At 47.7% G+C, this 8,318-nt stretch overlaps 1 non-coding gene across 1 annotated transcript; it reads right to left on the bottom strand.

Moving 5' to 3' along the window:
- Nucleotides 1-6,082: 6,082 nt before the first annotated feature.
- On the bottom strand, nt 6,083-6,190 carry LOC112130456 (U6 spliceosomal RNA). The gene has a single exon (XR_002912719.2). It is a non-coding gene; the product is annotated as a U6 spliceosomal RNA (small nuclear RNA).
- Between the last annotated feature and the right edge of the window lie 2,128 nt (nt 6,191-8,318).

Below are 8,318 nucleotides of genomic sequence, written 5' to 3'. Positions count from 1 at the left end.
CAATCACACAATTTACCTAACAAGAAGACTCATGATGGGCATTTAGGTTAGATTGCAATTTATTGGCTACTACAAATAATGTGGCAATTTCAATGAATGCCCTCTACACACACCTTTGCACTCCAGATCAAATGGTATGTTATATAAAATGTTGATACATTTGTCCAAATGTCATCCAAAAAGATTAAACTGAATTATACTCCCACTGGCAGGGAGTTGAGGGCCCCTTTTCAAAAGTTGCCCAACACAGAGTATTGTCTTTTTGTTTTTCTTTTTTGAGACAGGGTCTCGCTATGTTGCCCAGGCTGGAGTGCAGTGGCGTGATCATAACTCACTGCAGCCTCCATCTCCTGGGCTCAAGTGATTCTCCTACCTCAGCCTCCTGAGCAGCTAGGACTACAGGCCTACAGGCATGAGCCAGTACACCTGACCCTGTCTATTTTTTATTTTTTGAGACAGTCTCACTCTGTCACCCAGGCTGGAGTGCCATGGCACAATCCCTGCTCACTGCAACCACCGCCTCCCAGGCTCAAGTGATCCTCCCACCACAGCCTCCAGAGTAACTGGGACTACAGGTGCGAGGCATCACATCCGGCTAATTGTCTTTTGTATTTTTTTTTTTTTTTTTTTTTTTTTTTTTGTAGAGCCGAGGTTTTGCCATGTTGTCTAGGCTGGTCTCAAACTCCTTGGCTTAAGTGATTCACCTGCCTCAGCCTCCCAAAGTACTGGGATTACAGTCATGAGCCACCTTGCTGGCCTTTAACTTTTTTATCTTTGCCTGTCTGATAAGGGAAAATGGGATCTCCTGTTGTCATTTGCATTTCACATGGCTAGGGTGGAGCATTTTTTTTTTTTTTTTTTTTTTTTTTTTTGCGACAGAGTTTCACTGTTGTTGCCCAGGCTGGAGTGCAATGGTGTGATCTCGGCTCACCACAACCTCCGCCTCCCAGGTTCAAGCGATTCTCCTGCCTCACCCTCCCCTGTAGCTGGGATTACAGGCATGTGCCACCGTGCCTGCCTAATTTTGTATTTTTAGTAGAGATGAAGTTTCTCCATGTTGGTCAGGCTGGTCTCGAACTGCCAACCTCAGGTGATCCACCTGCCTCGGCCTTCCAAAGTGCTGGGATCACAGGCATGAGCCACCGTGCCCGGCAGGGTGGAGCATTTTTTACATACACCAAAGCCATTTCTGTTTCTCTGTGTTCTGAACTATTGCTTCACGTCCTTTGGTCGCCAAATTGATGAACTTGATTTCTTTCCATTTTTTAAATCCTGCATGTCCTTCCAGTGAATTAACTTCTTAATTTCTAAGAGCTCTTTGTTTATTAGGCTGGTGGCCCCTGTTGATTAGATCATTATCAGTGAATGAATTGATCAGGAGTTGGAAAGTTAATCTTGACCAGAAGAAAGACATTGTCTACAGAAAGTTCAATGAATGAGTCAATGTTGTACTACCATCCTCATCCTGGATTTAACCTCTTCCAATGCCTCACACTTGCCTAAAAACAAACAGTGATTCAGCCGTGGGCCTTATCCAATAAGCCCTCTGTGAAGTCACCATTTCAAAACACAAATTGCTTCTAAGGGAAGTTTCTGGGTCAAGGTCTAAGTCTATTGGGCATGACCCACAGGTGGAGGCTCCAAGATAAGCTATACAAGTCTTTTTAAAATTTTATTTATTTTTTATAATTTTAAAAATTAGAGATGGGGGTCTCGCTATGTTGCCTGGGCTAGTCTCAAACTCCTAGGCTCAAGCGAACCTCCCACCTAATCCTCCCAAAGTACTAGTATTACAGCTAGCCTTTTCATTCCTATTTAACTGAGCACCTGCTGGGTGCCAGGCTCGATGTAGGAGGCTCACCTCAGGGATGTCCCTATAGCATCCCAAAGTTGTATTCTAGGCTCCTGCACACAGGCTGAGGCCATGCGGGGACCAATGAATACATTACCCATCTGCCCCAAAAAGAAGGAAAAAGCTCTGGATGTAATGAAATCATATCAAGATATTAAGTGCTAAAAAGCAAGGTGAAAGACGGGCTCGGTGGCTCATGCCTGTAATTCCAGCACTTTGGGAGGATGAGGCAAGTGGATCACCTGAGGTCAGGCATTCAAGACCAGCCTGGCCAACATGGCAAAACCCCGTCACTACTAAAAATAGAAAAAATTACCCGGGTACGGTGGTGTGCGCCTGCAATCCCAGCTACTTGGGAGGCTGAGGCAGAATGGCTTGAACCTGTGAGGTGGAGGTTGCAGTAATTGGAGATTGCTCCACTGCACTCCAGCCTGGGCAACAGAGCAAGACTTTGTCCCCGCCCCCACAAAAAAAAAACAAGGTGCGAAACACTATTATACAGGTATTTCTTAGGACATATAAACCATCTCTGGAGAGAGGGTAATGTGCCTGTCTCTGAGGAGTAGCTGGTAGCTGTCAGCAGGGGTGGAAGGAAGATTCTTCACTAAATATCCTTGATTTTATTTTTGATTTGATTTTATCTTGATTTTATTTTTTATCATTTACAAGTATTATCGGCATTATTATTATTATTTTTTTTTTAGAGGCTGGGTCTCGCTATGTTGCCCAGGCTGGTCTCGAACTCCTAGGCTCAAGCAATCCTCTCTCCTTGGCCTCCCAAAGTATTGGAATTTGGGTGTGAGCCATGAATCTGGACAACTGGATTAATGTTTAATAGGGTAGCAAAAGTCGTCCATGAGGCCGGGTGCGGTGGCTCACGCCTGTAATCCCAGCACTTTGGGAGGCCAAGGTGGGTGGATCACAAGGTCAGGAGATGGAGACCATCCTGGCTAACATGGTGAAACCCCGTCTCTACTAAAAATACAAAAAATTAGCCGGGCGTGGTGGCAGGCGCCTATAGTCCCAGCTACGAGGGAGGCTGAGGCAGGAGAATGGTGTGAACCCAACAGACGGAGCTTGCAGTGAGCCAAGATCACACCACTGCACTCCAGCCTGGGCGACAGAGCGAGACTCCGTCTCAAAAAAAAAAAAAGTTGTCCATGATAGAGGAACTGTTGAGTGTAAAACAGGCCCATCAATGGAATCTTTTACAACTGTTAAAATGTTCATGCCCGGCCAGGTGTGGTGGCTCACACCTGTAATCCCTGCACTTTGGGAGGCCGAGGTGGATGGATCACCTGAGGCTGGGAATTCGAGACCAGCCTGACCAACATGGAGAAACCCCGTCTCTACTAGAAATACAAAATTAGCTGGGCATGGTGGCGCATGCCTGTAATCCCAGCTACTTGGGAGGCTGAGGCAGAAGAATCACTTGAACCGGGAGGCAGAGGTTGCAGTGAGCCAAGATTGTGCCCTTGCATTCCAGCCTGGGCAACAAGAGCAAAACTCCGTCTCAAAAAAAAAAAGAAAAAAAAAATTATGTTGATGCTCGGCCAGGCGCGGTGGCTCACACCTGTAATCCCAGTACTTTGGGAAGCCAAAGTGGGTGGATCACTTGAGGTCAGGAGTTCGAGACCAGCCTGGCCAACATGGTGAAACCCCATCTCCACTAAAAATACAAAAACTTAGCTGGGTGTGGCAGCAGGTGCCTGTAATCCCAGTTACTTGGGAGGCTGAGGCAGGAGAATTGCTTGAACCCAGGAGGCAGAGGTTGCAGTGAGCCGAGATCGCGCCACTGCACTCCAGCCTGGGTGACAGAGGAAGACTCCATCTCAAAAAAAAAAAAAAAAAAAAAAATGTTGCTGCCCTTCTGTGGGTACATAAACCCTCCCCCGTCCCAGCCCTCTTGTAGGAAAAGCCAGAGCTTTCACCATGGCCCACAACAAGGCCCTACAGGACTGGCCCCTTAAGCTCCCCACCCTAGCCCCCATACTCACTGTCGCCCACAAGGCTCCGGCGGCAGGGGAAACCACATCAGCCATGCTCCTGCTTTGGGGACCTTGCATCTGGTGTTCCCTGTCTCCTCCCAGCTCTTCTCCCAGATAGCCACAGGGCTCACCCACCATCGCAGCAAAGCCTCCCAGGCCACCACTTCATCCTCCTCTCCTCCCTTTCCCTCTCGCATGCCCTACCCTCTTGCTGCTTAGTTTTTCTCCACTTCGCTCACAATCTGGCATGGTGTATGTTTCACTGATTTTGTTGATTTCCCTTTAGACCAGAGGTTGCCAAACTACAGCCCTCAGGCCAAATCTGACCAAGGTTTGTTTCTTGTATGGTCCTTGAGCTAAGAGTAGCTTCTACAGATGAACACTGCAACCGATTTAATGATAGATAACAGTTACTTGGAACCTCAATTAAGGCAATATGTGAACCTTCAAAATTCCATGCTTGCTGGACCTCATGGTTCATGCCTGCAATCCCAGCACTTTGGAAGGTGAGGCGGGCGGATTGTTTGAGCCCGGGAATTCGAGACCAGCCCGGGTAAAATGGCAAAACCTCATCTCTACAAAAAATACAAAACAGCCGGGCATGGTGGCATGCGCCTGTAGTCCTAGCTACTTGGGAGGCTGAGGTGGGAGGATCACTTGAGCCCAGGAGGTCAAGGGTGCTGTGAGAGGTGATTGTGCCATCGAACTCCAGCCTGGACAACAGAGAGTCTGTCTTGAATTAATAATAATAATAATTCATGCTTACAAAAAAAAAAAAAAACTGGCTGGGCCCAGTGCCTCACGCCTGTAATCCCAGCACTTTGGGAGGCCAAGGCGGGAGGATCAGTTGAGTCCAGGAGTTCCAGACCAGCCTGGACAACGTATCAAGACCCTATCTCTATTATTTATATTTTTAAAACAAACAGGCTGGGCACGGTGGCTCACACCTGTAATCCCAGCACTTTGGGAGGCCAAGAAGGGTGGATCGCTTGAGTTCAGAAGTTTGAGACCAGCCTGGCCAACATGGCAAAACCCCGCCTTTACCAAAAAATAAATACAAAAATTAGCCGGGTGTAGTGGTGTGTACCTATAGTCCCAGCTACTCAGGAGGCTGAGGTGGGAGGATTGCTTGAACCTGGGAAATCGAGGCTGCAGTGAGGCAATACTGCACCACTGCACTCCAGCCTGGGTGACAATGAGAGACCCTGCCTCAAAAAAAAAAAAATTAAATTAAAAAAATGAAAAACAAAATTGTACTCAAATATTATTATAATTTAAATATTGTCCATAAAAATTTTGTGGGAGTTTGTTTTCTCTTGTTATATGAGTACTGACATAACATCCTTGCTATTTAAGTCTGCAAAACCTAAACATTCACTCTCTGCTCTAGACAGCTCCACACAGGCAGGGACTTTGTCTTGTCTGCTGCTATGACCTGAGCTACTATGACCTGAGCACCAAGAACAGGGTCTGGTTCAGTAATAGCTGAATGAAATGAATGAACTCATATATATATATATATATATGTGTGTGTGCGTATATTATATACATATATATACATGTATATATATGCTTTTTTTTTTTTGGAGACAGAATCTTGCTCTCTCGCCCAGGCTGGAGTGCAGTGGGATGATCTTGGCTCACTGCAGCCTCCGCCTCCCAGGTTCAAGCAATTCTCGTGCCTCAGCCTCCCGAGTAGCTGGGATTACAGGCACAAGCCACCATACCGGGGTAATTTTTGTATTTTTAGTAGAGATGAGGTTTCACCACGTTGGCCAGGCTGGTCTCAAACTCCTGACCTCAGGTGATCCGCCCGCCTCGGCCTCCCGAAGTGCTGGGATTACAGGCATGAGCCACCATGCCCAGCCTGAACTCATATTTTTAACTGAAAAAAAATCAGGTGTTAAAAAAAAAGAAGAAGAAAAAAAATTCAAGTGGGCTGGGTGCAGTGGCTCACGGCTGTAATCCCAGCATTTTGAGAGGTCAAAGCAGGAGGATCAGTTGAGCCCAGGAGTTCACGACCAGCCTGGGCAAGATAGCAAGACTCTGTGTCAACAACAACAAAACTAATAGTTAGTTGGGCATAGTGGCACACACCTGTAGTCCCAGCTACTTGGGAGGCTGAGGTGGGAAGATCCCTTGAGCCCAGGAGTTGGAGACTGCAGTTAACTATGATCATGCCACTGCACTCCAGCCTGGGTGACACAGCAAGACTCCATTGCTTTTCTTTCTCTTTTTAATTAAAAATATGGAATGTTTTATGAATTTGTGTGTCATCCTTGCACAGCGGCCACACTAATGTTCTGTGTTATCATTCCAGTTTTAGTGTATGTGCTGCTGAAGCAAGCACAGGACTTCATCTCTTAAAAAAATATATCAGATGAACAGCATATGTAATAGGCTGCCTTTTGTGCAGAAGTAAATAAGATAATATCTGTCTCTGAGAGATCCAGGAAGCTGGCTGCTTCAGAGGACAGGAGCAGGGCAGGGTAGAAAGACGTCTTCTTTTTCTGCAAGCATTTTTTTTTTTTTTTTTGAGATGGAGTCTGGCTCTGTTGCCCAGGCTGGAGTATAGTGGCTCGATCTTGGCTCACTGCAACTTCCACCTCCCCAAGTTCAAGTGATTCTCCTGCCTCAGTCTCCTGAGGAGCTGGGATTACAGACACATGACACCGTGCCCAACTAATTTTTGTATTTTTTTAGAAACGGGTTTTTGCCGTGTTGGCCAGGGTGGTCTTGAACTCCTGACCTCAGGTGATCCACCTGCCTTGGCCCCCCACAGTGCTGGGATTACAGGCGGGAGCCACTGCGCCCGGCCTCTAGGAGCCTTTTTGTTTTTGTTTTTGACATGGAGTCTCTGTCTGTCACCCAGGCTGGACTGCAGTGGTGCGATCTTTGGCTCACTGCAACCTCTGCCTCCTGGGTTCAAGCGATTCTCCTACCTCAGCCTCCCCAAGTAGCTGGGACTACTAGTGCGCACCACCACGCCCAGCTAATTTTTTTTTTTTTTTAATTTTTAGTAGATATGAGATTTCACCATGTTGGCCAGGCTGGTCTTGAACTCTTGACCTCAGGTGATCCACCTGCCTCGGCCTCCCAAAGTGCTGGGATTACAGGCATGAGCCACTGCGCCTGGCCTAGAAGCCTTTTTTAAAGAATATGAATGTTTTATTTCAGATATATGTGTCACTATTTCAAATAAACTTTTCATGAAAAAAACCCAGCCCCAAAAAATGAGGCAGATACTGACAGCCTCTGAGACTCTTCTTCCTCTGTCCAATGGAGTACTATGTCTGGTGACCAACCAGCCCAGTTTTCCTGGCACTGAGGGTGTTCTGGGGCAATCCTGGACAAAGGGGGATGAGGTGGTTACCTTGGAAAAAAGAAAGTTGTGGAAGCCTTCGAGGGTGGACCTGTGGGGGCTGAGCTGGGCCCTGAAGCCAGGCCTCTCTGCACCTGCCCGAGTCCGATCACACACCTGCCAGAGCCCAGCTCTACACCTGGGAGATCGATGCCTCTGGAGCTCAAGGACTGAGACAGGCCATTGGGATGTCGCTATAGTGCAAAACATACCTTCCCCAGTGAGTCTCCAGGCACTTGCAGGGTGGGCGGGCTCAGGGGCTCATACACGCACACTTGCTCTCAGACTCTCTCGGGCCTTGGCCCCTTACCCATCAGACTGCACTGATAGAGCCCTGCTCTCTCCATCTTCCTCACAGAAGGCTGAACCTGCCTCCAGGAAAGCCCCAGGGTCTCCTGGCTCCCCTACCTGCACCTACCTTGCATACCTGTAGAGCTTTGTGCATCTTTGACCCACAGCAGGTGAGAGGTATTGGCAAGAAGGGGAAAATGAGAGCAAACTCTTTTCTTTTTCTTTTTTTTTTTTTTTTTTTAGGGACTTGGCTGCCACACAGATCGCAGTGACCTGGCTCTCGCGGCTGCCCGCAGTCTCCTTTTTTTCCCCAAGGATGCCTGGAACACCCTTCCCCAGATCTTCCCAGTGCTGGCCTCAGTTGAAATATTACCTTAGTGATGCTAATGCCATTTCCCTTTCCCATCTCTGTCACATTGGCCTTGAATGATAGGCAAGATGATCAGCTCCATTTTACAAATGAGGAAACTGAGGCTCAGAGAGACGCCGTACTAACTAACATGTCCAAGGTGAGGTGTAGTGAGTAAGCTGTGGCGTGTACATGGCTGAATGTGCTAGGATACTGTGATAAACCAGCTGTGCACAGACAAGGTGCCTGCACCTGCGTAGCTCACAGGCGAGGGGAGAAGGGGGGTAACAGCTGGTTCAGTGTTCTTGCAACTCTGAGGCACCTAAGGTGACTCAGAGGAGTGAGAAGCAGGCTGACTCCAGGTTGAGGTCACAGGCATGAGCAGGTGAATGAGGGGGTTGGGGGTGGGGTGGGGTAAGGGCATTCCAGGTGACCGTGATAAAAAAGCCAGGGGCAGATGAGTGTTCCAGGAAATGA

This window comes from Pongo abelii, chromosome 21 (genome assembly GCF_028885655.2).
Source record: "Pongo abelii isolate AG06213 chromosome 21, NHGRI_mPonAbe1-v2.0_pri, whole genome shotgun sequence".
Taxonomy (NCBI): Eukaryota; Metazoa; Chordata; class Mammalia; order Primates; family Hominidae; genus Pongo; species Pongo abelii.
Note: the sequence above shows the minus strand (reverse complement) of the source record. Positions and strands in the feature narration are given on the sequence as shown.